Genomic DNA, 9,847 nt, shown 5'->3' with positions numbered 1-9,847 from the left:
TATTCCCACTGCTGAGAGTGATTTTGTTTTTTTACCTTTGAATCAATTATTGGAGCACAGATTTCTTCAGAGAGAAAAAAAACATGGCATCTTAAAAACTTTGTTTTCAATTAATGTTTCTAACTATTCTTATTATTGTTATGCAAAACAACAAAAACTTCTTTTCTTGTTACCTTTAAAACCCAAAATTAATGTGATCTTTGTCAGTTTAAAAGCTGCTTAAACCTCATTCTTGCACAAAGAAAGAAAACAGATAGTACCTCATGAAATGGGTTCAGAGGGGTATGAGAGCTTGTCTTCCATTGTGAACACCTCCCACTTCATCCAAACACACAGGTAGGCAGCTGTTTTTTGGTTTTTCCTTTTCTTTTCCTACCCCTATAGTTCCAATCCTCATAAAAGGAAAATCGATGCAGTGGTCAAGCACACCTTCAGGGTACCTTTTCTCTGAGAACCTCAGCTGTGTCCAAGTACCTAATGTTTCTTATTTACCTGTGAAAACTCTCTGCTAAGAGATCCAAAATAAAAGAGTAGCAAGGCAGGGTTCCCAGAAGGCAATCAGTGTCCCAGCCTCACAGTACTGAGCAGTACATAGGGATAGCTCTGCATTTCCCCAGATTATCCCTGGACGTCAGCCCTCCTCTACACCCTCTTCAGACAACACTTGTAAAACATCAACTCCTAGCAGGCTAAAGCAGTGCATGGGTTTCAGGTGTGCCACTCCCATGGGGTCACAGACCTGCTGCCAACACCTGTGGGATGTAGCAAGGCCTGGAGGCATCTGCTTTGCTTCCCAAGGAGACAATCAGACCTGGGACAGAGAGTGCTGAGCATCCATGGCTGCAGGAAAGGATTCAGGCCGGAGAGGAGTCACGCAGCAAAAGGCTGGGGCTAGAGGAGAATGAAAGTTTTGTGCACATGCAGTAAAGGTAGTAATAACCCAGTGAGTGCAGGTACTGGAGGGGTTGTCTGGGGAGCTGTGCTAAGAACTTCCTGTAAAAAAATCTGCCCATTCTCCCGAAGTCCTGATGCCAGGAGAGAATGAAGTAAATTAATCAATCCTTCACTAAATGCATGTATCCCTGAAGTTCAAAGTGTTTTCCCAGATCATTGAACAAATCCTCATTTGTTAGGACATTTTCTAGTCACTTAAGTTTTGAAATACAGTCAATTACCTAAGAGAGGAAAGTTGGATTATTCCTGTGCTTATCTTCCAGAAGAGCAAACTCTTGCAGACTATACTTAACAACCTAAGAGGGGAAAGATAAACAGAACCTTAGAAAGGTTTAAAGTCTTTGTGGAAGAAAGGATCTAATCCTGATTGAGAGAGTATTCTGACAGTGTAATAAGAGAAAATTATGCATCCCTTTAAAGTCATTCTATAAATTTTGTTTTGTACCTATATATTCACTGGAAATCATAACTGGATCTTAAAAAAAAAAAAAGTTATGTGAAACGCAGTGTAAAATATAAATTTGCTGGTTAAGAGTCATGTGTCTCATAAGCCAAAACAGAGAGTGTTCTCCTCAGAGGTGGCTGTACCTTCAGCATGAACTGAGGAAAAAGAAGAAATGTGCATGTGTGCTGGCAGGTTTCATATGAGCACACCTGAAGCTTCTCTTGAGGCAAGAAGAGGGTTGAGTGGTGCATGTGCTGCACTGCATGGAGGTGAGGAAAGAGCAGATGCTCAGGCAGACTAACAAGGCAAAGCTCCCAGTCTTAAAAGAGACATTTAGAGATGTTTAAAATCTATTTGTTACAGAAAGGCTCTGAGGTGGTCATTTAAATAGAACTTTCATCTTTGACGATACAAAGGCTGTTAAGTAGGGCTTTCAGAAATGCACACACACCTGTCTCCAAGGACTTTAAAACTGGCACAGTAATATTTAAATCAGCTGAAAGAGCTACAGGATAAGATAAAATCTCCTCAGGTTAAAGAACTGACACTTTGGTTATTCCCTCATTCCCACCCCAGCCTTTACTTACCTACAGACATATACTATAGACCACAATTGTATTAGTCATATTTGGAAACTTTCTTCTTGCAAATACCAATTGTTTCCTCCTCTTGATAGACTAGATTTTTTTTCTGCTAAAGTTTCATTGTATAAAGCATCTATTTTTAAGGACCACAAACAATTTTAATATGATTTCCCCACACTAGTTCTCAGCCAACTCCAAGGGCAGACAAATTCACTGCAAGGACTGAACATACTCAGTGTCTTGTATGTTTTTAGTAAATACAGGTTTCTTAATCATCACTCTGCTGCCTGTGAGGGACAGATTTTAATGTTACAATAGAAAAGCAGGTTAAAGACACACGTGGAAGAAAGTCTCAGTTTTCAGCCCAAGTTTACATGTCCAACTTTGCAAATAATAGCCTAGTGTTTCATGTGTTCTTTTCCCAAAAATCCTACTGGGAGTTCAGTTGTTTCCACTTAAAAAAAGCAAAACATTTAATTGCCCTCTGAGATTTCTTACATATTACATATAAACCTTCAGACACCAAGATGATTGCAGTGCGTATTAAGTAAATTATGTATATTTTGAATTGTTATGTGCAATAAGTGACCATGAGAACTAACAAGAGAAATACAAGCTCTTAGTCCACCTAGGGTCATGCTTTTCTGCTCTCTTGAGTTCTTTCAGATTATTTAGCAAGGAACCAATTCAGAATTCACTGAATGGCTATGCCTCTAGGACCAAAATCTCAGCATGGTCCAAAATATCTGAGATAAGGAAAAGAAAGAGAGAGAAGATATTTTTTTCTTTACTTGCAAGAACTTAACTTCTTGTGCAAGGTATAACCAGAATCTCTGTCTTCCTGAATATACCTGGGCAACCCTGGCACAGCAGCCTGAAGGACCACACTACTGCTTTTATCCATCATGCATCTGAATGAGCACGTTGTTGCTAGGCAGCATAATGTGCCCTGGAATGGATATTTGCAGTTCAAGAGCTGGTCTTTGGGCCAAAATAAAGAGAATATCACTGAAAATTTTGGTCTTATTTTCTTGGAAATAAACCCACGTTTCTTTCCATATCAAGCAAACGCTTGTCAGGACCTAAACCAAAAATTTCAGTCAGCACTGGTGCCCCCCCAAATACACACTGCTTCAGTCAAATGGTCAGGACTTCTCCTGAGGCATATAAAATTTAATTTAAATCTCATTCCCTATGTAAGGTTATTTAATTTTTATCATCTGCCTCATACATGCCTTGTTCTTCAAGTGATAGGGGTTGTCTGGGCACAGTTCCCTCACTCTCTTGTTCACACCACAGAGCTTTGTGGAAAATACTGGGCTACTGCCTGGAGGAGGAGCATTATGTCTCACACTCCCAGCATCTCTCACCTCCCAGTACTGTTGCCTACTTTTTTCTAATATCTGCACATAAATAATGGATGGCATAGCTCTACCAGGTCACCCTGAGGAAAATAAAGCCTGAAAATACCCTTTAGCTTTGCATTTCATAACCTGTCCTCAAAAAACTGAGATGGGAGGAGGAGGGGAAGGAGTTGAAACTCCTGCTCATGAAGAGAAAGTTGTGAAAACTTGGTCTTCCACATTCCTGCTGGACTGGCTATTGAGCAAATTAGAGAGATGCCTGACTCTCTTCTATTCATCTGGCATAAAACAGAATGCATGCTACCCAGCAAGTTCAGACACATAGCTTTAGGGTGCCAAATCTGCATTTTTCCTTGAAGGAAATAATCCTTCTCCCCAGCCCCGTTTCCAAGGGGATTAAAAAGAATCTGTCAGCCCATCCCTCCAGGCTTGCCTATACAAAAGCAGTGCTCCATAAGAGCATTTATCTCTTGAGTCAGAAGAGTTTTTCCATCTAGTAAATAAAACATTTCTTGGTCGTAATCAAGAACCATTCATAGCTAATATCTTTAAAAAGAACTTTTTATATAGTTCCAGAAAATAAACCTGCAACTAATATCCTGAGTCTGAGAGCATTACAGATCTTGCCAAGTCAATCTAGTCCATTCCTTTAGAGAGTAAGAAAGATAATATAGACCCTCTCTCTGGTGGGATTTCTCAAGATGGACTCAGAGGAGAGCAGCTCTAGAGGCAGATGTAAAGCAGGGAGACCACCCTTCCTCCTCTCTGGCCCCAGAGTAGAAAAACTATTCATATTCCATTCCTGTCCCCCACAGCAGTGACACATGTGTGTACCGTAGATCCTGATGCAGATAACACCCTTATCTTCCAGCTCACCATCCTTATCTCACTGTGCTGAGCACAGTGTGGCCCCTGCAGACAACTCCACACTGAGCAGGTGAAAGCTTCGGGGGAGGGTGAGAAACACAGAGACATGGAAACCATGAAGTATACATCAGGACAGAGCAGAGAAACAAAGACATACACAACACAGAGAAGAGAAGGATGTTTTCATAATCAGTTCTGTGAGAAGGACAGATGGATGGTAATGCTAAACAAAGGCTCCAGCAACTGTCCTTGGTACAATGGGATGAGGAGGGAGTGAGGCAATTTCCTATAATACTAGTCCCAAGAGGAGGGGGTTTACACAAAATTAGTAGAGCAAAGGACTTAACCACTTGGCCAGCAGCTTTCTCTGCAGCTCAGTACTAAAGGATCAGTACTCAGTACTGAGGGATCTTCTGGAAGGACTGGACTTCATCAACAAAGCATTTGTTACCATTCCTGTGTCTGGCTACATCAGTGAGGGGTGCTGGGACTCCCTGTCATGAACACATGTGCCACTGTCAGTCAGGGCAGCGAAAGGGCACCAGATTATCCTTTAACTGAGACAGATTAAATCACAAAACACAGTACAGAAGGCCTTCAGTTCCTGTGGGATCTTAAACACTGATACCCACTTTCGGGGGTAGGGGGGGAGAGCCCCAGAGATTTTGTGGAAAGAAAAAGTGGGATAAAAGAGGGAAAGGATGGATTCTTTTGTTAGAGATAGGCTCTGAAAAAAAATTAAATGGATAATTTGTCTGAGTAGGTTAAGCATAGGCATACAAAAATCTCCAAACTGCTGCAGCTGGCTGTTGAACTAGTAGGGGTATAGTTATCCCATCACAGCACTGTATGAACAGTAGATTTTAACAGCCTGACTGAAAGCTGTAGCTTATCATCCTCTTCAAAATCCTAGAGCTTCCTGACATAGTGATGAGCTGCTTTGGAATACTCATCCTGATGTTTTACACTGCAAAACATGCAGGGTAACTCCATATTTGACTAAGACAGAAGGTGTTGGGATCAGCAAGGTTGAGCTGAACCTCCTGCTCTACTACATGTGCTCCCATATGTGCTCTTGTCTTCCATGACAGTGGAGGCCTCAGAAACCACTTACAAAGAATAGCAACACAATCTGCTTTTCCAGACAGAGCTTCCAAAATGAGAGATTTGGGAAACTGTGTGAGTGCTTCCATTATCCCAGTGGTCAGGATACAGTGGCCTTCCCAGACCTTGAGAAAACAAGCTGCCAGCATGCAATTCAGCTATCCCAGGTGATGCCCAAGACACCACAGCACAATTAGGAATAACAACACAGCTGGGATGCTACCAAAAATGCTACCTTATAAAAAGGTTTGTCTTGAAATAAAAATAAGGGAAAACACAAACATTTTGGGTAGCTAGGGCAGCAATGTCAGTTAAAAATTCTGAAAGGGGACTTTGTGAACTTTTATTTCATGCTGCCTGAAAGTTTATGGTATAAGAAGTCCGTTCTAAACTACTACACCACATCACAGGAGGTTGATCTCAGAATTCATTCACTTTGCTGAGCATCTATCATGCATGTCGAGGTAAATACTAAGAAATATTTTAGGATTGTTCCTGCTACGAGAATAGGAAGGAACAATCCTAAAATGATGGAATTCATTGAATGTGGCCCACCTCATGCTTGGGATGACAGAAGAGCTGAAAGGAGGGCTACAGTATTGCTTGTCCCCAGGTGCTCTTCCAAAACTTTGTGAAAGCACCCCAGCCACACCTGGGGCTGTGCAGGGATTTGTCTTGTGATAATACATGCAATGCCCCCTACAATATCCAGGAATAGATGTCGAAAATAAAGGAAAGTTATTCTGATGGGCACAGATTTCCTTTGATGTGAGCCATGAGGACATTTCTTGTGACACTGAGTTTATAATTCCATCAAGTGCTTCAGACACCGCCTGAAGAGCGCACAAAGGTCTTGCTCCTGTTTCTGTCACAGCACACACACTTGATTTATACCTGTTCTTCTGACAGCTGAAATCTCAGTTCTTCAAGTGATAGTTTCTTGCATTCAGTCAGGTGAAATGGTCAGTATTACATGAGTCTGTTCTGGCTTGCAGTGCCATCCTGTTAACATGAATCCTCAAACAGACTTTCTTTGGGAGCCCAGCCATTCAGAATTCACTCCAGAGAGGCCCTGGTGTTAAACATGTGACACCAAGAAGTGGAAACACTGAAATAGAAGTTAATGCCCTTGGAAAAGATCCCACAAACAAAGCTAACTCTATGTCTCCTCTGCAGTATCTACAAGAGTATTCAAGAGTACAAGAGTGTTCAGGAAACTTGAAAGGTAGTTCAGCCCCCAGACTGGCAGAGAGAGCTGGGCAATGAGACTCTTTCCCTGGTTAATCCCCTTGTGAGAACACAGTCCAAAACTCTCGTACTTTAAAGAAAAGGTCTACAGGCTCTGACATGCAACAGATATTTGAGTTTTCTGCTGATCTTGCTGTGTGACTTCTATCTTATTTTACTGAATAAAACTATAAAGCTGATAGGAAAGGCCTGAATGGATGTTACTTAAGAAAAGTATTTTTTTCCTGTCTCCCTCCTCACTGAACATCTAGTTCACAGGGGACAAGGTTGGCAGGGTTTTGGCTGCAGCCACGAGGAGCTCAGCCCAGCAGCCTGTTTGCTGGGTGGAAGAATTAAGGTATTCAGCATGATTTTGTTGATGCCAATATAATGGGTTTACATTAACACAATTGTGCAGTGAGCATAAACTTTCTAAGCAGAAAGGTCTGCTCCAGTTGCCCTGATAGTGTGTTTGCATAGGCCTGCCAAATAAACAACATTCCCTGCTGGGTGATTGGAAACGAGCGTAAGAAGTCCTGAGTGTGAGATGTGCTAATCCTTACGGTATAATCTCATCCCGGCTCTACAAAAGCTTCTCCAGTCACTGGATCTGACAGGGTCACAGAGCAAAGCCTGTGGGTTGGCAGTGACAGCTGGATGAGTGGCTGCTCTGAGATCCTGCCTGCAGCTGAGCTGAGGAAGCAAAAATCCTGGAGCTCATGGCCCACACACCTACCCCCAGCACACAGTCTTGTCCTGCACAAGGCTTCCAGGCAGGGAGGAATGTGCCATGGAGGGGATCAGAGCCACGGAGAGATGGAGACCCAGGGTGTGGAGATAGCAACAAGTCCCAGAGCCCTGTGGAAGGGTTGGTATGGCTCCTGCTGCAGCCACACAGGGCTGTGCTCCGTGGCACTGGTGGTGGAGGCTCGGTGTGCTCCTCACAGCAGCAGTGAGGGTGGAGGGTGCCTGCTACAAGGCAGGGCTGTCTCCACAGCACTCAAGGAGACTGGCAAATCCACCAAAATGCCTACAAAGATGTGAAGTGGACATGCACCAAGTGGCAAGAGCATCACGACTGTGATGTTCATGTTTTCTTTTTCTCTATCCCTCCCATCTAAGAAACCCTTTAAGGTTTTTTCACCGGTAAATGCAAACCTGAGGGTCAGCACAAGGCAGCTTTTGGCTTTTGACATTGAGTCCAAACCTAGCCCTACAATGGACATGCAGAAGCGTTTGCTGTCCTTTTCTAATATGCAACACTGCAGAGAAATGCCCTCCTTGCTGTGCCTAGAAAAGTTTATAGAAACACCAAGTTGTTTTGGTTTTTTTTAAAAAGGAAAAAAAAATAAGAGGGGAAATAGTACTTGTTATTAAGCTGTAAATACAAATCATGACCTGGAAACTCTGATCTTATCCTATTCCTTTTAGTTTTCAGGGGTTCACAGTGGTCCACTGTGCATGTTGTGGCAAATATCCAGAATCAGGCAGAAGTTATCCACATTTTACTGTTATGATTGAAATGAGCTTTGGTATAGCAGAACATGGCACACAAACCTTAACAGAATGGGTTTATTGTATTTGGTGCCCAAATTTATTTCTTTGCCTTATACTGCACTCAATTCTTTCTCAATCCACTCTGTGGGGGCTGATCAGAATTGACAAGGAGTATTTCTTAGTTGCTTGAAGGAAAAATGGTCATGGGAGATTTTTTAAAAAGTCTTTTCTATGAAAGTGTTGGTGGGGCTTTTTCCCAGACTCCTATTGTTACTTTTATTCTTCCACTGCCATCTGCATCCCTGATGCTCCTTATCCATGGCCTTAAGCTAATCCCTTGATACCAGAGGAAACAACAACTACATGTTCTCCCTGCCCACTCCCTTAAAACACAGAGTACAGAATTGCCTGAGGCTAGTATGAATATTAAACCAAAAATCTTCTGAGGAGCTCTCCTCACAGGGGAGTACAGGTCGCTGCTCCCTCTTTCGTACACAAGGATGATCCTACATTCCCTGTGCATATGAAGATCAGTGAGACAAAGGAGAAGAGCAGAGAAATACTAAATAAAACCAGGACCCCCGCAACAACCACAAACAGGACACACACCACAGGGAGCTGAACACTGCCCTGCCCCATCCCAGGAGGATGTGAGAGTACCTCCATTTTCTGGGCTCACCTGTAGTGACAATTGGATGTCTCCTTGAGGGAAGGGAGCAGGAGTGATGAATTTCCCCTACCCAAAGAGACGTTTCTCTGGAATCATCAATTTCTTTTCAGCCTCTCCCCTTGCCCGTTCCCCATTACTCTGCAAGAGGAGTGAAACAGAAATGTCTGGTACCAGCTAGCAAGGGCTCATTTTGCAGCAGTAACACTGCTGCTTTCCCAAGGCTCCTGGATCAGCTTGTCTGGCCTTCAGGGAAGACTCTCATTTGGTGTTTAAAGGTGACCAAAGGGCTGACTCAGAGTATGAGGCTTCTATTTACTCCCAGGACAAAATGTGGTGCTGACACAGGGCACATGAAGCTCTCCCAAGCTCCCTGTGCCTTAAAACACCATGGGACGTACCCCATCTCTCTCATCTGTGCCTTAAAACACCATGGGACGTACCCCATCTCTCTCATCTTTCCTTACTTTTAAAATTATCTTTGTTGTTCCTTTGACAGGGGAGCCTCCCAGCTCCCTGGGTCTTACCACTTGCTTGCCACTATCAGAGTTATAAGCAATAGGTTCCTCCAAAGTAACAATCACACACTGAGAGCCCGCCCCAGTGGGATGGGGCTGCTACTCCAGAGCTCTCTCTTTTCTTTCATTTTTACTCCTTTCTTCACAGACTGAAAATGTCTCATAATACTGGAGCCAGGGTTTTTTGTGGTATTTTTAAGGGATATTTCAGAAGAGCCTTCTTGCAACTCTGAGCTCTTTCAGGGCTCCAGCTCTCCTGGCAATCAGAAATAAGGCCACAACTACTCAATGTCGATACCACCCTGGGCAAAAGCTCAGCTGGTAACATTTAGCTGCTGTATGGAGCTACAGAAATAGCCTGTGGGTGAAAGAAGGGTTTGTTCAGCATTTCACCCTTTTAAACCTTTTTTTAGGAGAAAAGCCAGATGCTGCTTCCATATTCAACACTCCATCTCCCCAAAGTGAGATCCCCAAAGTGATCATACGATTCTTGTCCTTGAGTGAAGCGTTTTTACTTTAGTAACCCTGCTTGGCAGGTCACCATGTGCATTTGCTATTTTCTGCATGATAAAGTGCTTTTCAGTCTGAACTAACTTCCTTTTCCCTTCCCTTCCCTTCCC

The sequence above is a fragment of the Parus major genome, chromosome 1 (assembly GCF_001522545.3).
Source record: "Parus major isolate Abel chromosome 1, Parus_major1.1, whole genome shotgun sequence".
Taxonomy (NCBI): Eukaryota; Metazoa; Chordata; class Aves; order Passeriformes; family Paridae; genus Parus; species Parus major.
This window is presented reverse-complemented; position numbering follows the sequence as displayed.